The sequence below is a fragment of the Triticum aestivum genome, chromosome 3B (assembly GCF_018294505.1).
Source record: "Triticum aestivum cultivar Chinese Spring chromosome 3B, IWGSC CS RefSeq v2.1, whole genome shotgun sequence".
NCBI lineage: Eukaryota > Viridiplantae > Streptophyta > Magnoliopsida > Poales > Poaceae > Triticum > Triticum aestivum.
Window position 1 is genome coordinate 136514597 of NC_057801.1, and position 20596 is coordinate 136535192.

The window sequence follows — 20596 nt, forward strand, 5'->3', positions numbered from 1 at the left end:
AATATGTTGATCAAAATGTCATACATGGACATAAGAGGTCTATAGTCCATACAACATACGTAGTACATTTTCTTGTGGGAAAAACTTCTAATCTATTCATAAACTATCAAGGAAGCACAAATAATACCAAGAGAAACATAAATTACATACAGGTCCATAGACCGCCTAGGTACGACAACAAGCACTGGAGAGATCCAAAGGAGCACCACCATCATCGCCCCTCTGATGGAAACAAAACAAACCTTATTGTAGTAGACAGTTGATAAGTTGGTATGGAGCATCCTAGGTGCATCGCCATGGACACGGCTCCATCAGCAAGGGACACGTGCATCACATATGCGAAGGTGAATCTTCTCCTTTTAGAGTGTCTATTTGCGCCCTTCGAGGATGGTATACTACTTGACCCCTGATGCATGTATAGGTTCGAGACGATCGTTACATGAGTCGAGGATGAGTGCAAGCACAAGAGTACACCTACACCATTCGTGAGGGAAACGAAGGTGGAAGTGCAAGTCGAATGCTGAGCTGCCACAGGAAGTGCACAGTCGGACATCCGGGCTCTGGTTGGACATGACTCCATCGCCAAGGGACATGCGCATCGCATGAGGAAGTGAACTGCACTAGGGTAGGCTTGACCCTTTGGGCCAGAAGGGAAAATTCTTTTTTTAATCTCTTGCATCATGAACGATGATTTTAAGGGATCCCCCTTACAAACTTGTTCTTTGTTTCCTTCCAAATGATCGAAGCTCTGACAATAAAAATGTCCAGAAATATTGGCTTGTTCCACACCTGTTTAATGAGCCGTGTTGATGGAGAATGGTTAAAAGGCCATATGTTTAATTTGATTTTATTTCTTAATTGTTCAAATGATGTCTTCACTTATATCATGTAGGTCTTATTTGTTAGAAAAGACTAGTAGAATTAAAAAGAGCGGGAATATACTGCCACATCATAGAACGATACAAGTCGCTGAAGTACTTACGATAAAACTCAAGTGAGGTTCTATAACACTAAATTATATATACCCCTTCCTTCCAAATATGCAATACCTCATCAAATTGTGAACCTAACTTTGACTAAAAAATATGATCTATAGGATAAAAACTATAACACAATATGCATACTTATATGAAGTTTCAAATGCTATAATTGTCATTGCATATAACTTACATTTTGTTATTACGATGCATAGTAAAATTTAGAATCAAAATTTGAAGGGTGTTATATATTTTGACGGAGAGGGAGTCGATGAATCTTAGGTGTATTTATAGGAATGCATAAAAATCAGTTTCATGTTAGATGGGTGTAACGTGTATCTAAAATAATATAACACACATTGTAAGAAAAAGTGGAGAAAAATAATAATTGATAGATGATCATGGTCCAACAAAAAGTTAATGAATTTTTAAAAGCAACTCTTATTTTGTTTTCTCCTCAATGCAGTACAGAGGTGGTTAGGACAATGCAGGAAACATTACAGGCGATTGCGATTTTGTAGCCACCTTTAATTTCTCATCAGTGCAAAGGATTTCTATTTCTACCACCTATGCTTGGTCAGAACCTTAGGGGCACGTCCTTTTACTATACTAGATGACCCGGTTGCGCCAATGGCGCAAGAAGCGAATTAGAAAGAATGTAAGAAGCGAATTAGAAAGAATGTTAGTAGTGAGTAAGTAAAAGATGTAACTGGAAATATAATGCAGTGTGGATTGTATTACATCATGTATTAACCACAAATCATGAAATCAATACCAGAGAACCAACTAATGTCACCACCTCTGTACTAACAACCAACATTTAGTATCACAGGAGTGTTTACTTGCAGATCAGGAGTATCACAATTACAACTAAAGAGGCATTGTCCTCACTGCTGTCCTGAGCCCTTCACAAGGAGAGTTCCAAGCCTCGCAACTTCTTCCTTCAGCTCTACACATGACCCTTAGTTACGAAGCTCGTCCCTCAGCTATGATTATTTCAAGATGAAATCAACATGCTATTTCTCTCACATGGAACATGTTCAGAATTTAGCCAGTCTTGCTAATCTTTCAGCTACAAAGGCAGAAAGAAAAATGGCATGATGAATAACTAAAAAAAACTGGACCAATAATACTTGTAGCATTAAAAAACCGAGAAAGTGAATTGAGGACAACAGAACAATTATTTGTAACAAGGGCAAGCTTGGCTGATGCAAAATGATCACTCTGAAACTATATTTTAGAACCAAATTAAAAAGGAACAAAATAATCTAATACTCCCTCCGTTCCAAAATAACTGTCTCAACTTTGTACAAAAACATCATGTATCTTTAGGACCAATTTTTAGACGATGGTACCACATAAATCAAGAATTAGACATATCAGATTGCAACGTATTCATGGTCATGTATCTTTAGGACCAATTTTTAGACGATGGTACCACATAAATCAAGAATTAGACATATCAGATTGCAACGTATTCATGGTCAGTTACCAATCATGTCACACCAAGGATTTGCACATACAACCTGAAATAACTGCAGCTAGCTTGAAGTCTGAAATCTACCAGGTGACAGACAAAGGCAATACCACCAAACCTTATTCTTATTGGACAAGCACAAGATTTAAGAGAAGATAACACATAAAAAATCCTATTTGGTTTCTGGATGCATGCACTTTCTGGATTGTGCACATCAAAGCATGGAAGAACATTCCTAGGAGAGCCATTGTAGCACAACAAAGTAAACCAAAAATAAAAAAAGAAGTGAGTTTGTATCATGTAATTTAGCAATGTATCAGCCCATATCACCATTTATTTTTCAGAGACCAAAGAAAATGACAGAAGTTTCCCTATTCTTTCCTGTACCTTTCTACCAGAATGCTCTCTATTTACAAGCGCCACACAGACTATTTCCACTTGGCGGCAGGTTGGGCACAACAATCCTTGCCGCGAGCTGCAGAAGAACCACACACGCACATACGTCAGACCAGGACATACGAACACGGGCACCGTGAGGGGGAACGGAACGGACCGGAAGGGGAGAGACAGATCGAAAGAGGGAACGTACGGAGGCATAGTCAGGCTGGGAGGCCGTGAGCGCGGCGGCGGTCTCGGCGGCGAGCTCGTCGAGCTGGCTGGTGGTGACGCCCATGTATACCCTGACGCAGACCGAGCACGGGGTCGCGGTGCTCCTGGCTGAGCCCATAGCTGAGCTTCTTGAACCACACCGTGATCTTGTCGAAGTGCACCGTCTCCGTCCGCCCGTCCCGCTTCACGACATACATCACCGAAAACTAACAAAAACATACTCATGTGCATCATCCAAACAGGCAATGGTTTTGCATGTTTGTACATCAGAATCAATAATTGAATTATCAACAGATTGGTATATGCAACATGCTTAAATATCATGCCAAGAGAATAATTAAATGCCACATTTATGAATAACTGAACATTATGAATGCCATGCTGCATTTTGTAATGGTAATGATCCAAGATAGTTAAATAGATGGTCATTATTAGGAATGCTCCATAGGATCTAAAGACACGTGTGCATGTTTCTTAAGTGTGCTTTCTAAAATTGGATACCCATTTAGCTCTATTAGCTTGACTTGAAGCGATGGGGACACCGCAAAGTTGATCCCGTACTAATAGTCACAGACAACCTTGTAGAAGATCATGCCCACCCTTGGTCCTTAGAGGGACGTGTGTTGTAGTGGTAACCACATCAGTGAACTTGAAAGGTTATACATGTTCCTACATTACAGAAATGAAACAATAAGCATCTTCACAATAGGACTGCATCACTCGGCCAACAGGGCATTTAACGCAAATGCATTGGCTAATGCCAATGATGTCTGTTCCTTACACAGGATAGCCATGAAATTGTTAATCGTATAAAAGTACAGGAATGCAAAGAAACCATGATCGTTCTACAATTGTTGAAGCAAGCTATTATCTTTCAAGAAATCCTATAGAAAATAAGCAATGTAAAAAGGGGAAACAGCTAGGCACGCACTAAGAAACTGACGAACAATATCTGTCCAACTAAACTTCTACACATGATGAAATAAATATCCTTGCAGAGGGCCCTTTATAATTGGAACAAAGAAATAATTTTAAAAAACAGTACCCCTCTGTCATCACCATAGTCTAGCAGATTAATTTAACACAATTTAGGATGAGTAGCACTATAATATTAAAACTGAACTAATTGTTCCTGCTACTTGTGCTTTCTGATGCCTTGTACATATTCATATATGATACAGTAACACTGGCAGCAATTTCTCAAGCGCAAGAACACATATTTTTTCAACTAACAGATTGTATCTAAAGTCCCCCCAAAAGCTGACTTAGAATCTAATCAAATAAGTCAAAAACTCTTTTTTAGACTAAATAAGTAGAATCCTGCCTTCTTGTGGCTACAGTTTAGTCTTGGCTAGAATTTAATCTAACAAGCAGAAACCTCATCAGAATTTAATACAGAATATGAATGACAATAAAACAATTCTAAGCAAAGAGGAGGAAGAGGGGAGCGAAGCTGACAGGGAAAGGTTGTCGGGGCGAGCTGAGGGCTTGCTTTCAGAAAAACTCTCCCACAGGCTTGCTCTACACTCGCCGTTGCTCTCAACCGCGACCGTAAATTTCTGGGAATATATGTTTCCTCTATATAATTATGCTGGATTTTGGAGAGATGCATCACATAATATCTTTCAGTTTCAAATCCATGAGTTTGTGTAGATTTCGTTTGTAAAACTTTGTATAGCTTAGGTTCTGAACTATCTTTATGAAACCTTATGTAAGATCTGAAGTCAATCTTGTCGATTGTGTACAGATCCGATGAATAAATGGGCAAGGAAACCAAGTGGTGTCCGGGGATTGATGGCTCGGATAGCCTGGTAATGATATCAATAAGTAATTATTGTGCAAACAATAACTAATGCAGGTTCCAGGATCTCGTGTGTTGCTGCTGATTACCGAAGGCATATTAGACAAACTCTAATCGATCTAGCCAGTCCAGGCACAACAAGAATGGGCCGCTGCATTGTAAGGTATATCCAAGATTCAGAAACATATGATTTCGCTGCTTTCGACTCAGAACTGAACTAAGCTAGGCACCCGAACACCATGCTAGAATCCAGAGGGAAGCATAGCGCAAGTGCGACTCTCGCTGACCACCTAGAGGCACGGTACCAGTAATGCACCAAGATCTGTCTATTCAAGAGGTAAACAAGAACACATCCTCGTTTGATATCATGATATGCAAGTAAGTTTCAAGCACAGGGTTGATATGCAAACAAATATCACACACACAGGGAGACCGCCCAAACAAGCACATCAGCTCACATCACTTTTAGTAGACAAAAACTAAGCAAGAGAGACCCAACCTTGTTCATAATGACACGAAGGACCCAACAAACAGAGAACATAGATCAGCCTGCAAGTAGAAGAAAAAATAAGAGAATGAACAACATACCAGCTCATAGACATTTCATGAAACACGTCAGGAGTATTGTAACGGAAGAACACCTCCTTCATATGATAATAATGAGCAGCAGTAGAATGGAAGGATCACTGGCAAATTGAACGAATGAGAGCAGCCCCGACGATCTAAAGCTTCAGACCACCAATATCATCATAAACCATGTTTGTCGGCATTGCTAAAAAAACAGTAGAATAAGCAAACAAAATCTCAGTTAACCACCTGGTACACAAAACAAAGGGCATTTAAATCCCCAAACCTGAAGATATGCTACAGGAGCACATGTACATTTGATAAAAACCAATGTACATGTATATGCATGATTACTAAATATGGCAACAATACATATGGCACAATAATTTACCCCCGTCACTGAAATCTGAAGTCAGTGTGCGTGTGTATGTTTATACACCAGCTAAAAATCTACGAAACGCAAAATAAGAATCTGGATGCCCAATAAAAATTAATCTGGCTGGGCAACTCGGCTACTCCGAGCTCCCCCAGATTGAAAACTCGCTGGTCGTCCGATTCTGTCTTTTACATCGTCTGAGCCATCTAATTTTCACAATCTATTTTCACTTTGTGGTTATTTTTCCTCTTCTATGACTAGTGGGCTTATTATTGTGCTTTACCTGATTATTAGTGATTTGAATGATTAGTAATTTACCTGAGTATAAGTGTCACAAGTATATTCATTAACTGCCCCCGTACAACCTGCAAATTGATTATGGAATGAGCTTCTGACGGGAAATAGAAAACAAAAAGCACAAAAGAACAGTAGGCACCTGACATAGCTCTAGCGTGGTAAACTTTTTTGAGTGCTTACAGTCATCTTTGGTGCTGACTCGTATCTGACCATTGCCCTGCCAATCGAGGTCACTGTTGCACCACGACTCACGGCAAGGCCCATTTACCTAGTATGCTCCAACTGCCAGCAGACAAGCAATGTTGCATAAACCAATTGAGGCCTTTTCACTAATTAAATCTACAAAACCATTTAGTAAAATCCACTGGAACTATCCAACTATAGGACTGAATCAATGAAACATAACAGCAGCTGCAGAAACCACTCTAGACCTTTTTCATAAACTAAAGGAAACATTTTAGGTTCTAATTAACCCTGGGGGCTGCAGCCGCTGTTATGAAAATCACTCTCTTCCTATCAATTTTCAGAAAATGGTTTAGAGTGGTTTCTGAAAATGGTCCAGAGTGGGTCCGGATTAAATTGATAGGAAGAGAAGGAATGGGGGTGTTTTAGAACGACTAGATGACCCGTTGCGCCAAATGGCGCAAAGACCCGTTTGAAAACCATGTTCGTGTTGAATTTTTTTTTACATTATTTGATAACTTTATGTTTGAGCAAGAGTAAAGATCATGTGAAACCATAAGTGTTGCTAAAATTAGGATTTCACCAAGTAAAAAAAAGGTTTCAGCAATGATACCAATTTTACCTATTTTAAAGGCAAGTCCTGAGGTAGATACCACAAAAATTTGACAAAGGAAGAATACATTCAACATAAGATACTATTCCTAAAATCGAAGGACATCATATACATGAACAACATCAGATTAAAGATAAGTATGGATCTTAATCTTATAGAACCAAATTAAATAGAACAAAATAAAAAAATGAGGACCATATATCCACACTGAGAACCAAAAAAGGACAAAATATATGACCAAATAGAAGTGTACACCACAGTACTATTCTCACCAGCATCGTTCAATTTTAAAAAGTAAAAAAAAACATCAAACATGGGAAGCTTACCGCCCATCCGAAAAATCATCATACTCATGGCTATCATACATCATATAACTTTTTTTTACTGAGAAGCCACTATTGAGAAGCCATGTGACAATTAACCACTGCATTGTATTTCCCATCACACAATGGACATACATAACTATCCCATATAAACCCAATCACTACTTTCTCCAGTGGCTATTACCGACAAAATTGGAGCTTCTCATGTACACCGGACAAGAAGGAACAAGCAGCCGCACAGCCACCGCACGGCAAAGCAGACGAAGAAGCCCTACAAACAACAACAAAGAAGAAGAAACAAACAAGAACAAATCAGCAGACAACAGCAGCAGCGGGGATCGAACATTGATTAAACTGAATAAAAGAAGAAGCTCACCCTCCCTAACCAAACGCAACAGCAGCAGCGCGGGTATCCTTATCTGAAAGCAACCACACAGTTCATTTGTCAGATGCAGTCAGTGGTAAAAGAAAGAAGAATGTTAGTAAATTAGAACTACACACACACCTCCAATAGTATTTTGGCCTGTGTAGGAGACAAGTGTGCGTTTACATCCAGGAATTTAAGCATCTGCCCAGAGCAATCCCGACCCTCTTCTTAACAACCCCAGGCTGCTGAAAGAAACCTGCAAAATCATCCAAACCAACAAAGATGATTTTAGGAATCTATATATCAAAGAGACAAAGCAGGAGCATCACAACAAACAGTAAGTCTTAGTCATGTCTGTATCCATGCTCTACAATTGTTGACCCTCATTTATTCTTACTCATGGCCACACCTAGGGCATGCTTTCTCAATGAAGGGTTCAAGCTATAAATTTCAAATGTGAAAACAGAAGACATTTACCTGTTGCAGTCCTTACATCCATCGAAGAGGATCCTACTAATTCCTATGATGGGTTGTGCATGAGCAAAAATCAACATTAACCAACTTGGAACCTACAAAGAAGAAGAGGACATTAAATTTCTGCAAACAACATATATCCACTGTGCCAAAGTTGATTCTTCTCCTTTTATGATGATTTATAAACTGACAAACAGCTAAGTATCAATCAACCATCAATAAAAAAAAGAACATTTACCCAATGTATATAGATAAAAAAACGCAGGTGGGGGCAAAGAACCACATGTAGTATCCTCCTTCCAACAGTAAAAGGCTACACGTCACAAAATTATAGAAAACATTTTGCACGTAAGCATGAAATCCCTTACTTTCAAAGATCTGCCCCAGAGTAGGCAATGGACATGATTATGCCACATGCTGCAAGGCCGACAATGACGCCACCATCGCTGCTGCTGATGAGCGAGGGAGAATATAAAGAGGGCAATATTGCCATAGGTGGGCGCAAGGTTAAAGTTCTCCTTATCTGAAAAATATAAAGAAATCATTCAGGAAGATGCTATCTTGCAAGCAAATAACTAACACAACTGTACTACAAGGAAATGAATTAGTGAAGAATAATTGACCTGTATTCTCTGGCCGCAAATTCAAGTCATAAAATGGTAAATGTATTTAATGGGCACAAAAAATGATACAACAAGAATTTAACACAAGCATCAAATTCGTCCCCCAAATTACCCAAACAGAAATAGTCACCCTAATTAACATCAGGGACAAGAATCCCCCAAACACCTCGAGCTCCTTGCCCAGTGGGGGTGGAGGCAGAGGTGGCACCTCGGTACCAGCGCCGCCCAGGACGGTATTGAGGTCAGAGGAGACGAGACAACGACCAATTTGGGAAGCAACGTCACAGCACAGTGGTTGGGGAGCAGCATCGGCGAGAGAGAAGGGGGTGCAGGAGGCTGTGGCTGCATCGTTTCCTCTCAGATCGAGAGAGAGAGAGTACCTGAGAGAGAGAGCGCGCACACACGGAGCAGCCGCAGCTCGGCGTCGAGGAGGCACAGAGACGGCCGGCCCCCACCTCCCTTCCTCCTCTCCCGATCCAGGAGCGGATCGAGCCGCCAAACATTGAATACATGTATAAGTAGAAGTAATTTGAGGTGTGCCAACAACACACTTGGAAGGTAGAAGGAATGATTTAATGAACAAAACAGTCTTGAACTATACTCCATTTAGAAAAGTATGACTGAAACCAATGCACAGATTTAATAGGATTCCACATATACATAACAGTAATTTGCCACTTGCAAAAGAAGAAGCTACCAAAATACAACAACCGTAAGGAATTTTCTCACAACACTGGTATTGACTATTGAACCAACAAGAAGTATTAATTCTGTTACCTGGTAAACTGACCAGGATATGAAAGAACATATTAGGCATCCAGGGACCAACTTCATCTTTGTTGTTATTTAATTTGTGAATAGGAAAATATATATTTTAGTGGCAAATGAATAATTTCTGCAATTGGTAGTATGCAGCCATACTATTGTGTACTAAAATAGAGAAAAGAGCATGGAAGTGGATATGTTTTAACAGAGAAAAATCGTAGAAATACACTATGTTAGACACGGTAAAAAAACAAAAACCATCTTGCTAGTACGACCAATAAGCAGGGAAAAACTTGAATAATAGTGGAAGCAAGGTGAAATGTAAATTTATTTGACATTGTAGTTATTACTACAACAAAAATGGTTTACAATACCAACGAACCTATGAGAGGAAGGCAACAAACAATACGATAAGCCAAGGCCCCCGCTAGCAACTGAGGAAAAGGTGGCAGAACAAACAATGCAGTAGACACAACAAATAAATAGCGGAGAGGCAGCGAGCAGACAAAATCCTCAGAGCCGCGGGAAGGTGGTACAGAAAAATCACATATGCTCCTGCCTTCATGAGCTAAGAAAGCATGGCTAAAAAATTCAGACCTCATTTTATCTCATCACGTCTAGTACAGAATCCTGACCCTGAAACATGCAGCAAAAAATCAGATATAGTTCAGCCTTTATGAGCTGAAACGCATGGCTAAAAAATTCAGATTGTGTGAGAGAGAGGAGATTGGCTACACCCCAAATTAACAGGAACCAAAAATTCCATTATTATGCATGATAGATTAAGCTGTAAATTCATTAGTATGATAAAGAAAATGTCATTACTACAACCTTTAAATTAATAGGAACCAAACATCCATGCCAAATCACGAAAAGCATCAAGGGCAATGTATCTTAGAGTACACAATACACCTCAAGAATCAAAGGCGGGTTGTGGGCGTTCACCTAAGCCACCAAAACAAATAAGTAAAATTTACATTAGTAAAAGCAGGAATAGCAAGTGACCTCAATACTGGCAGCCATGGTTTCAATTGGAGGAATGAAAAGAACAGTGATCTGTGAGAGATGACATAGGCATGCATAGCTCTAGATTTGACCGGGGCATGAACTGGAAAATAAAATTGTGAACTGATGTCAACACAATAGGTCAAATATAGACTTCCATAAGGACCCATAACTAACAAACAATAATCCCATTTTATTGACTGAAAACATCAAATAAGTTGCTCCAGAAGTTATTGACTGAAAACATCAAATAAGACTATACCTCCTATGATTCTGATAAAAGTTGTCAAGTTGGTAGTAGGAATAAATTGGCTGCTTCGTATCCTTTGTAACCTGCATGGTAACACCCAGATCTCATTTTGGCTAAGAGACTGATAGAAGGTGCTTACTGATAGCTGCACACGCAACACAATTCTAGAAACTTGAAAAAATACTGTAAGAAAATCGTTCAGTTATGTATTACCGTGAGAGTCCTTGTGCACTCTTTGGATATAGCCTCATTCTGGATGTACGCAAGCTTATTATCAGTCATGTTAGGTGGGACACATGCATGATCATACCGATCAATAATCTCAACAACCTGCAGTCAGTCAACATAAGTGAAGTCAGAAACTGGAGTGTGTGTATATATGTTAACACAAGGTGTAAAAGATACTCAGCGCCGTACATCTTGTGCAGCCAAAGATTACACCCACAAACAAGAAATCCAAATCCAGATCGAGAACCAGGGGGGGGGGGGGACAAGAGGCAGAAGAAAACAGGTGAAGCCAAAGATGTGCAACAGAGATTGGGGAACGACGACCCACGAGCAGCAGCCCATAGTGATGGTCGGCTCCATTCCACCATGACGCGAGCGACGCCGGAGCTCTGGCCTGGCTGCTCCTTCCCATGCCCGTCCTACTCATCCTCCCTTGCTCCTCTTCATGAAGACCACACCAGCCATGCTCTCTTTTGGCAGTGAGAGATGCAGCCCGATCTAGAATCACGATGTGTGGTGGCGCCAGATCGAGAACGCGGGAAGAGAAAGAGGCCGGGGAAGTGAGAGGGCACAGAGGGGAGAGGGGGAGTACCTCCGTGTGTGAAGGGACAATAATCCCATTTTATTGACTGAAAACATCAAATAAGTTGCTCCAGAAGTTATTGACTGAAAACATCAAATAAGACTATACCTCCTATGATTCTGATAAAAGTTGTCAAGTTGGTAGTAGGCATAAATTGGCTGCTTCGTATCCTTTGTAACCTGCATGGTAACACCCAGATCTCATTTTGGCTAAGAGACTGATAGAAGGTGCTTGCTGATAGCTGCACACGCAACACAATTCTAGAAACTTGAAAAAATACTGTAAGAAATCGTTCAGTTATGTATTACCGTGAGAGTCCTTGTGCACTCTTTGGATATAGCCTCATTCTGGATGTACGCAAGCTTATTATCAGTCATGTTAGGTGGGACACATGCATGATCATACCGATCAATAATCTCAACAACCTGCAGTCAGTCAACATAAGTGAAGTCAGAAACTGGAGTGTGTGTATATATGTTAACACAAGGTGTAAAAGATACTCAGCGCCGTACATCTTGTGCAGCCAAAGATTACACCCACAAACAAGAAATCCAAATCCAGATCGAGAACCGGGGGGGGGGGGGGGGACAAGAGGCAGAAGAAAACGGGGGAAGCCAAAGATGTGCAACAGAGATTGGGGAACGACGACCCACGAGCAGCAGCCCATGGTGATGGTCGGCCCCATTCCACCATGACGCGAGCGACGCCGGAGCTCTGGCCTGGCTGCTCCTTCCCATGCCCGTCCTACTCATCCTCCCTTGCTCCTCTTCATGAAGACCACACCAGCCATGCTCTCTTTTGGCAGTGAGAGATGCAGCCCGATCTAGAATCACGATGTGTGGTGGCGCCAGATCGAGAACGCGGGAAGAGAAAGAGGCCGGGGAAGTGAGAGGGCACAGAGGGGAGAGGGGGAGTACCTCCGTGTGTGAAGGGACAATAATCCCATTTTATTGACTGAAAACATCAAATAAGTTGCTCCAGAAGTTATTGACTGAAAACATCAAATAAGACTATACCTCCTATGATTCTGATAAAAGTTGTCAAGTTGGTAGTAGGCATAAATTGGCTGCTTCGTATCCTTTGTAACCTGCATGGTAACACCCAGATCTCATTTTGGCTAAGAGACTGATAGAAGGTGCTTGCTGATAGCTGCACACGCAACACAATTCTAGAAACTTGAAAAAATACTGTAAGAAAATCGTTCAGTTATGTATTACCGTGAGAGTCCTTGTGCACTCTTTGGATATAGCCTCATTCTGGATGTACGCAAGCTTATTATCAGTCATGTTAGGTGGGACACATGCATGATCATACCGATCAATAATCTCAACAACCTGAAGTCAGTCAACATAAGTGAAGTCAGAAACTGGAGTGTGTGTATATATGTTAACACAAGGTGTAAAAGATACTCAGCGCCGTACATCTTGTGCAGCCAAAGATTACACCCACAAACAAGAAATCCAAATCCAGATCGAGAACCGGGGGGGGGGACAAGAGGCAGAAGAAAACATGTGAAGCCAAAGATGTGCAACAGAGATTGGGGAACGACGACCCACGAGCAGCAGCCCATAGTGATGGTCGGCTCCATTCCACCTTGACGCGAGCGACGCCGGAGCTCTGGCCTGACTGCTCCTTCCCATGCCCGTCCTACTCATCCTCCCTTGCTCCTCTTCATGAAGACAACACCAGCCATGCTCTCTTTTGGCAGTGAGAGATGCAGCCCGATCTAGAATCACGATGTGTGGTGGCGCCAGATCGAGAACGCGGGAAGAGAAAGAGGCCGGGGAAGTGAGAGGGCACAGAGGGGAGAGGGGGAGTACCTCCGTGTGTGAAGGGACAATAATCCCATTTTATTGACTGAAAACATCAAATAAGTTGCTCCAGAAGTTATTGACTGAAAACATCAAATAAGACTATACCTCCTATGATTCTGATAAAAGTTGTCAAGTTGGTAGTAGGCATAAATTGGCTGCTTCGTATCCTTTGTAACCTGCATGGTAACACCCAGATCTCATTTTGGCTAAGAGACTGATAGAAGGTGCTTGCTGATAGCTGCACACGCAACACAATTCTAGAAACTTGAAAAAATACTGTAAGAAAATCGTTCAGTTATGTATTACCGTGAGAGTCCTTGTGCACTCTTTGGATATAGCCTCATTCTGGATGTACGCAAGCTTATTATCAGTCATGTTAGGTGGGACACATGCATGATCATACCGATCAATAATCTCAACAACCTGCAGTCAGTCAACATAAGTGAAGTCAGAAACTGGAGTGTGTGTATATATGTTAACACAAGGTGTAAAAGATACTCAGCGCCGTACATCTTGTGCAGCCAAAGATTACACCCACAAACAAGAAATCCAAATCCAGATCGAGAACCGGGGGGGGGGGACAAGAGGCAGAAGAAAACAGGTGAAGCCAAAGATGTGCAACAGAGATTGGGGAACGACGACCCACGAGCAGCAGCCCATAGTGATGGTCGGCTCCATTCCACCATGACGCGAGCGACGCCGGAGCTCTGGCCTGGCTGCTCCTTCCCATGCCCGTCCTACTCATCCTCCCTTGCTCCTCTTCATGAAGACCACACCAGCCATGCTCTCTTTTGGCAGTGAGAGATGCAGCCCGATCTAGAATCACGATGTGTGGTGGCGCCAGATCGAGAACGCGGGAAGAGAAAGAGGCCGGGGAAGTGAGAGGGCACAGAGGGGAGAGGGGGAGTACCTCCGTGTGTGAAGGGACAATAATCCCATTTTATTGACTGAAAACATCAAATAAGTTGCTCCAGAAGTTATTGACTGAAAACATCAAATAAGACTATACCTCCTATGATTCTGATAAAAGTTGTCAAGTTGGTAGTAGGCATAAATTGGCTGCTTCGTATCCTTTGTAACCTGCATGGTAACACCCAGATCTCATTTTGGCTAAGAGACTGATAGAAGGTGCTTGCTGATAGCTGCACACGCAACACAATTCTAGAAACTTGAAAAAATACTGTAAGAAAATCGTTCAGTTATGTATTACCGTGAGAGTCCTTGTGCACTCTTTGGATATAGCCTCATTCTGGATGTACGCAAGCTTATTATCAGTCATGTTAGGTGGGACACATGCATGATCATACCGATCAATAATCTCAACAACCTGCAGTCAGTCAACATAAGTGAAGTCAGAAACTGGAGTGTGTGTATATATGTTAACACAAGGTGTAAAGATACTCAGCGCCGTACATCTTGTGCAGCCAAAGATTACACCCACAAACAAGAAATCCAAATCCAGATCGAGAACCAGGGGGGGGGACAAGAGGCAGAAGAAAACAGGTGAAGCCAAAGATGTGCAACAGAGATTGGGGAACGACGACCCACGAGCAGCAGCCCATAGTGATGGTCGGCTCCATTCCACCATGACGCGAGCGACGCCGGAGCTCTGGCCTGGCTGCTCCTTCCCATGCCCGTCCTACTCATCCTCCCTTGCTCCTCTTCATGAAGACCACACCAGCCATGCTCTCTTTTGGCAGTGAGAGATGCAGCCCGATCTAGAATCACGATGTGTGGTGGCGCCAGATCGAGAACGCGGGAAGAGAAAGAGGCCGGGGAAGTGAGAGGGCACAGAGGGGAGAGGGGGAGTACCTCCGTGTGTGAAGGGGAGGCTGGCCTCGCCGGCGTCCGTCCCTCCCGCTCCAGATCTAGGAGAAGGTGAGAGGCTCCAGATCGGGAACCTGGGAGAAGGCCGGTGAGGAGAGGCGACGGTCTCCCGAGGCTCTTTCCTCTCACTTCGTCCATCGTGGGCGGCGGCGGCGGCGGCGGGAGGAGGAACGAGGGTCGCGGGGAGAGGCGCGGGGAGACGCGGGCCAGGTCTCTGGCTGCCCGCTCGCTTTGCCCCTTCTTTTTCCCTCGCTGCTCGCCCTTGCTGTTTTTTTCCCACGCGTGGCGCGGTGCGGTGGTGGGCGCGGTGCGGTGTTTTTTCCGGTCGTGTGGTGTATAGCTGGCCAAACGGGCCGGCCCGGCCCGGCACGGCACGGCCCATCCTAATCGTGCCTGGCATGGCCCGGCCCGCCTAGGCACGATTATTATACGGGCCGTGCCGTGCCAGCCCGCGTGCTGCAGCCTGCAGCCCAGGCACGGCCCGTATGCTAATCGGGCCGGCCCACCGGCACGCCGGGCCCACTAATCTAGCTGCTATTTTGCGCATTGAGCGTTTTTTAGCCTATTTTTACCTGTTGGCCCATATTAGAATACATAAAAAAATATAAAAAAGTTAATCGGGCGGTGCCGTGCCGGCCCGCGTGCTCGCCCTTCAGGCCCAGGCACGGCCCATGGCGTGCCGCGTGCCGGGCCCGGCCCGTTTAGCACGTGCCATGTCGTGCCAGGCCCGTGCCGTGCCGGCCGTGCTACCGGGCCGGCCCAACTATCCCAGCCCGTTTGGCCAGCTATAGTGTGGTGCGGTGCGCCCTCGCTCCCACGCGCTGCGGTGCTTTTTTTCCTTCGGGTGGTATCATGCGCTGAAGCCATCGGTTGTGACTACGAACCCTTTCATCCTTTATAAGTTAGATTGCTACACATATGGCATACATCTGAAAAAGGAAAAAAGAACACCCTAAATCAAACCTGAAGAAAACAGGATAAAATAACCCGATGTATGAACTGTAAACTGACGAGATTGTTAGTAGACATGATAAAATATGTATGTACAAGTCATTAATTAATAGATTATGAATAGCAAGGATGAAATTAAATCAAATCTGGCAGAAATATGTGCAAAGAACAGCAAGACACCACCGCCGCTGTTGAAATCAAATCTGACAGAAATATGATGAAATTAATTAATCCACGCTGGCCATTCCCATCCACGAGATGAGAGAGACAGTGTGTGTGTGCTGTGTACGCAAGGATGGGAGGGGCTGGGGGAATCCACACCTTGGTCCTCTGACCGTTGCAACCCGTGGTCGAAGGTGAAGAGGCGGTGGCGCAGGGGTGGTTGGGGGATTTTTTTCGGGGCTCTTCGTCCAGCGGCGGTCGTCCAGGTCGAGTTCCTCCTCCGGCGGCTTCTTGGCAGTGAGCGCCCGGGGCGCTGTTGACCGGGGATCCTCCTCCGGCTACCGTCGTCCCGGTAGAGATTTGCGGAGGAGAGCCCACAGTTTCTTGTCCGCGCCGCCGCCCCGGCCTCGCTGCTCCTGGCCCGGCCTCGTTAGTGGAGAAGGAGAGAAAGGAGGGGAGGCGGCGTTGGGTAGAGGAGGAGAGAAGGGAAGGCGCCCGAACCCTAGCCCGAATCCTAGCCGCGGGGGAGAGAGAGAGAGGAGGGTGACGAGGAGGGGGAGGCGAGTGGGACGGGAAAAGAAAAGACGGCTCAGATCGGGAATCACCGCTGCAGCCTGAAGACGAGCGATGGGAAGGCAAGGAGGGGGAAGAGGCGAGGCGGTGGAGGAGTAGCAGTCGGCGGCGGGGCTCCTAGAGCGTAGGAGGAGGAGGAGGAGGAGGTGGGAGGGAGTGGCGGCGGACGAGGGAGGGAGGAGTGAGGGGCGCGGGGCTGTTTTTCCTCTTGCTCGATTGCTGTGGCCCTAGCGCAGTAGCGCGACCGCTCGCTTGCTCGTGTGGTGCGGTGCGCCCTTGCGTTTTTTTCGGTGGTTTTTACCCCTCGCGTGGTGCGGTGCGATGGTTGTGCCTAGCACTTTTTGAGGGTTTATATGTTTAATTATTCCTCAAATTCACATTGGCCTTCCCCGATCTATGCCCAACCGCATAGTAGCATCAATGACCTAGTCGCACGTCCACCCATACGGGGTGACGCTCCGCCCGATAGCGGCGGTCATCCGCCCATCCGCGGTGACACAGTGGATGATCCGCCCATCCCTGATGGTGAGGTAAATGATACACCCATGTGATGTGCCACGGTGGCACATCCTCCCATCTGTCGTGTCGCAGTGGAAGATCCGCCCTTCTGCACCGGCGAGGTGGATGATTTGCTCGTCCGTGGTCGTGAGATGGCTGATCTACCCATCCACAATGGCGCGGTGGCACCTTCCCCTATCCACTACTTTGCGGTGGAATACCAGCCCATATAAGGTTTCACGAGGACACATCCACCCATTGACGAGGTGCGATTGAAGCTTTGGCTCGGTCCAGGCTGGTTGGCGGAGAGGGGGACACCTAATAGCCATGGGTCGGGCGAGAGAGTAGAGGTGGCCTTCCACTTGCCTGTGGCTGGTGGTTGGCTTTCATCTTATTCTTCGGCTCCTCTTCCTCGACTTCGACCTCGTCGGTCATGCCTTCGAGAAGGTCGGTGAGATCTTCGACATTGGCGATGATATAGGTGCTGGGTTAGTCAAAAACATCGACTCTGATGGGGAGTTCCATGATTCATTTTGATTTACGGATTGGGGCATCTGACTTTGTGATTTCCTAAATTTAATCTAACATCAAATCAAGGAGAAATTTCTAACACTTGGCCAACGGGTCGCGACTTTGGTACCTGATCTGACCTAGCTCCCGAAATAGGTTTCTAACACATGTCTCGGGCCTGATCCGATATCGACCATAGGGGAAACCGCTTTGGGGACCGATCTGACACCAACCTTGGCATGAATTTCTCTTGCTCATCTTTTATCATGTCTGAGATTTGAACCAGGAAGAGAAAATTCGGGCCCCGATCTGACATCAGCCCTGACAAAGGCTTCTAACGCTCCTCAAGGGCCAGATCTAACATGGGGCCCAAAGGAAGCGACATGTGTTGCTCCTAGAGTTAGGGAGAAACCAAGCCTGTGAAGATTGATTCACCGCGGACATCCGCAGTATACTCCATGTTGCCGAATCTTGTGATTTGACCTCGAGCAGAGAATTTGACCTGGCCCAGGAGGCCAATCGAGTTGGTGACAAAGGTGTGCAGCCAAAGGCGAACATCTGGCTTATCAAAAAAGTCATGTCGGTGTCGGTCCAAGCTTTGATCTTGACACCCATCGAACCACGACGATTACCTAGAAGGACCTGTGTGGGCCACCACTGTTAGTGCTAAATCCAACAGACCTCCTAGTAGGGGATTCTAAGCTAGGTGTCTTGGAATGATGGTAAATAGGACACATGATTTACGGATGTTCAGGGGCTGTGAGGAAATAAAACCCTACATCATGGTTGTGTTTTACTGTGTTGGAGTATGTATATAGCACACGTAAACTAGCAAGATGTTTTCTTTTATGTATCTATTGGGCCTGGAACCTCGGTTTATATAGGATACCGTGTGGTACTAGGGTACATGGATCCAAGTCGGCTATATCTGAGGAGGTAGATTCCTCCACAAATCCAGCATCTTGTCTTGCACAAGTCTTCTGGAATCTGCCTTGTGTGTTCCATGGGTAGCCCAAAGTGGGCCAGGACAAAAATGACAAGGGATCCTTAAACTGGCTCACATGGCCGGGAGTTTACGTGGTGAGACCTTAGCTAGGACACCGTCAAACGGGAGCAAATTTTCTTCCTTTTTCGTAGAGCCTAGCATTTAATAAATGACGTGATTTTTGGAAGGGAAAGGAATTCGTTATTGCCGCTGCTATTGATGTGCATAATTACCGGTCCACTTATGGTTGTGTCAGGATAAAGTTGAGTTGGTTTCAAACAACAAAGGTAATGGAATGGTGGGATGGTTAATGGCCGGCCATGCTCCATTAAAATATATGTGGTTTCATAGCCTCTTCTTGCTAACTATATCAAGATCTATGTAGAAACCAGAGTTTTCTGGAGACTATGAGCGCCCTTGGTGTGGGGGTTGCTGCTAGAAACTCTTATAGCAAAGTCATCATCTCTTCGACAGGATTTTATTCGCCGGTGTACTAGTCTTAATGAAGCTAAGCTTCGGGTTTTCTTGCTGGGAATTATATTGGTATCACTCTTCACAAGCCTATTATTATGGGGATTGATTGTGTTTTTGTAGTTTCTTTTCCAACAAATGGAAACCTTGACAGGTCTCCTCTCGTTGATCTAAATATTAAGGCATTGAGGGTCGACTTCTCCAGAACTATAACATTTCAAAAACTTAATCGGCTTACCGATGGAATGACACACGAGATAGCGAAGTATTGTTTTGATAGTCACTACTAGGGAAAACCTTATACACAGAACTTTAGCAGTAGCGTGGGTCAAAAAAGCACGCTGGTGCTAAGTAGCAGTAGCGCGCCTGAGAAAACTGCGCTGCAGATAAAGATCTAGCAGTAGCGCGTCTGGCTATAAACACGTTACTACTAAAATTCCAACGGCTTAGCCGATAGGCTACACATAGTAATAGCGACCTATGACGAACCAAGCTACCGCTACTTTATTTGTAGCAGCGCGTTTTAATATAAACTCGCTACTGCTAAAGGTTATAAAATTAAATGGAAAGAAAATAGAAAGGTAATTGAAAATGAAAGAAATAGAATATGGTGAAAGGAAAAAAAATAAAATGTGAAGAAAACTAAATGAAAAAGGAGGAAAAAGAGAAAGGAGTAGCAGTAGCGTGTATCACAAAACGCGCTGTGATGGGGTTATGTACCTAGGGTAGGGTCATGGACCTGATCCAAGTACCTTACCCAAGGACATCCTTAGAAGAGGTCGCCTTCCAGTCGACCAACGAAGGACTCACTCGACTGACTTGAAGGACTCGACCACGAAGACTCACTCGACCACCAGGAGGTCAAGAGGCACTCTGCACTGCAACGGCCTGTAATTAAGTAGGCTTTATGATAGTAAAGACACTTTATGTGGGGCGTTACCAGTAACGCCCCAGACTTAACTCACCTTAAACCCTCTCCTACGTGGGCTGGCTGGGGTCCTGGCGCACTCTATATAAGCCACCCCCCTCCACAGGCAGAAGGGTTCGGCACCTTGTAACTCATATACTCATAATCCACTCGACCGCCTCCGGGCTCCGAGACGTAGGGCTATTACTTCTTCCGAGAAGGGCCTGAACTCGTACATCCCTTGTGTTTACAACCTCTCCATAGCTAGGACCTTGCCTCTCCATACCTACCCCCCACTCTACTGTCAGGCTTAGAACCACGACAGTTGGCGCCCACCGTGGGGCAGGTGTTTTAGCGATTTTGTGGAGAAGTTGCGATTC

The 20596-nt window shown here is 44.5% G+C and overlaps 4 long non-coding RNA genes across 29 annotated transcripts; all 4 read right to left on the bottom strand.

Moving 5' to 3' along the window:
• Positions 1-1670: 1670 nt before the first annotated feature.
• On the bottom strand, positions 1671-17097 carry LOC123069006 (uncharacterized). 2 transcript variants are annotated; one of them, XR_006432218.1, is made up of 8 exons: positions 16432-17097; positions 6244-6386; positions 6126-6172; positions 5506-5636; positions 5364-5413; positions 3044-3732; positions 2842-2929; positions 1671-2049 (listed from the first exon to the last, which is right to left on the bottom strand). It is a non-coding gene; the product is annotated as an uncharacterized lncRNA (long non-coding RNA). The 2 variants fall into 2 exon arrangements; XR_006432217.1 differs by lacking the exon at positions 5364-5413 and having other exon boundaries at positions 5453-5636; positions 16432-17095.
• Positions 7166-15389, bottom strand: LOC123069005 (uncharacterized). Of its 23 annotated transcripts, none has more exons than XR_006432199.1 (10): positions 15145-15389; positions 14543-14659; positions 11627-11697; positions 10284-10560; positions 10050-10088; positions 8433-8587; positions 8068-8159; positions 7729-7846; positions 7600-7642; positions 7166-7494 (listed from the first exon to the last, which is right to left on the bottom strand). It is a non-coding gene; the product is annotated as an uncharacterized lncRNA (long non-coding RNA). The 23 variants fall into 23 exon arrangements; XR_006432215.1 differs by having other exon boundaries at positions 9068-10088; positions 10365-10397; positions 15145-15388; XR_006432213.1 differs by having other exon boundaries at positions 10284-10397; positions 15145-15388.
• On the bottom strand, positions 12459-13354 carry LOC123069008 (uncharacterized). Of its 2 annotated transcripts, none has more exons than XR_006432222.1 (3): positions 13339-13354; positions 12736-12852; positions 12459-12605 (listed from the first exon to the last, which is right to left on the bottom strand). It is a non-coding gene; the product is annotated as an uncharacterized lncRNA (long non-coding RNA). The 2 variants fall into 2 exon arrangements; XR_006432221.1 differs by lacking the exon at positions 13339-13354 and adding an exon at positions 12940-13006.
• On the bottom strand, positions 13362-14258 carry LOC123069007 (uncharacterized). 2 transcript variants are annotated; one of them, XR_006432220.1, is made up of 3 exons: positions 14243-14258; positions 13639-13755; positions 13362-13508 (listed from the first exon to the last, which is right to left on the bottom strand). It is a non-coding gene; the product is annotated as an uncharacterized lncRNA (long non-coding RNA). The 2 variants fall into 2 exon arrangements; XR_006432219.1 differs by lacking the exon at positions 14243-14258 and adding an exon at positions 13843-14226.
• Positions 17098-20596: the final 3499 nt, after the last annotated feature.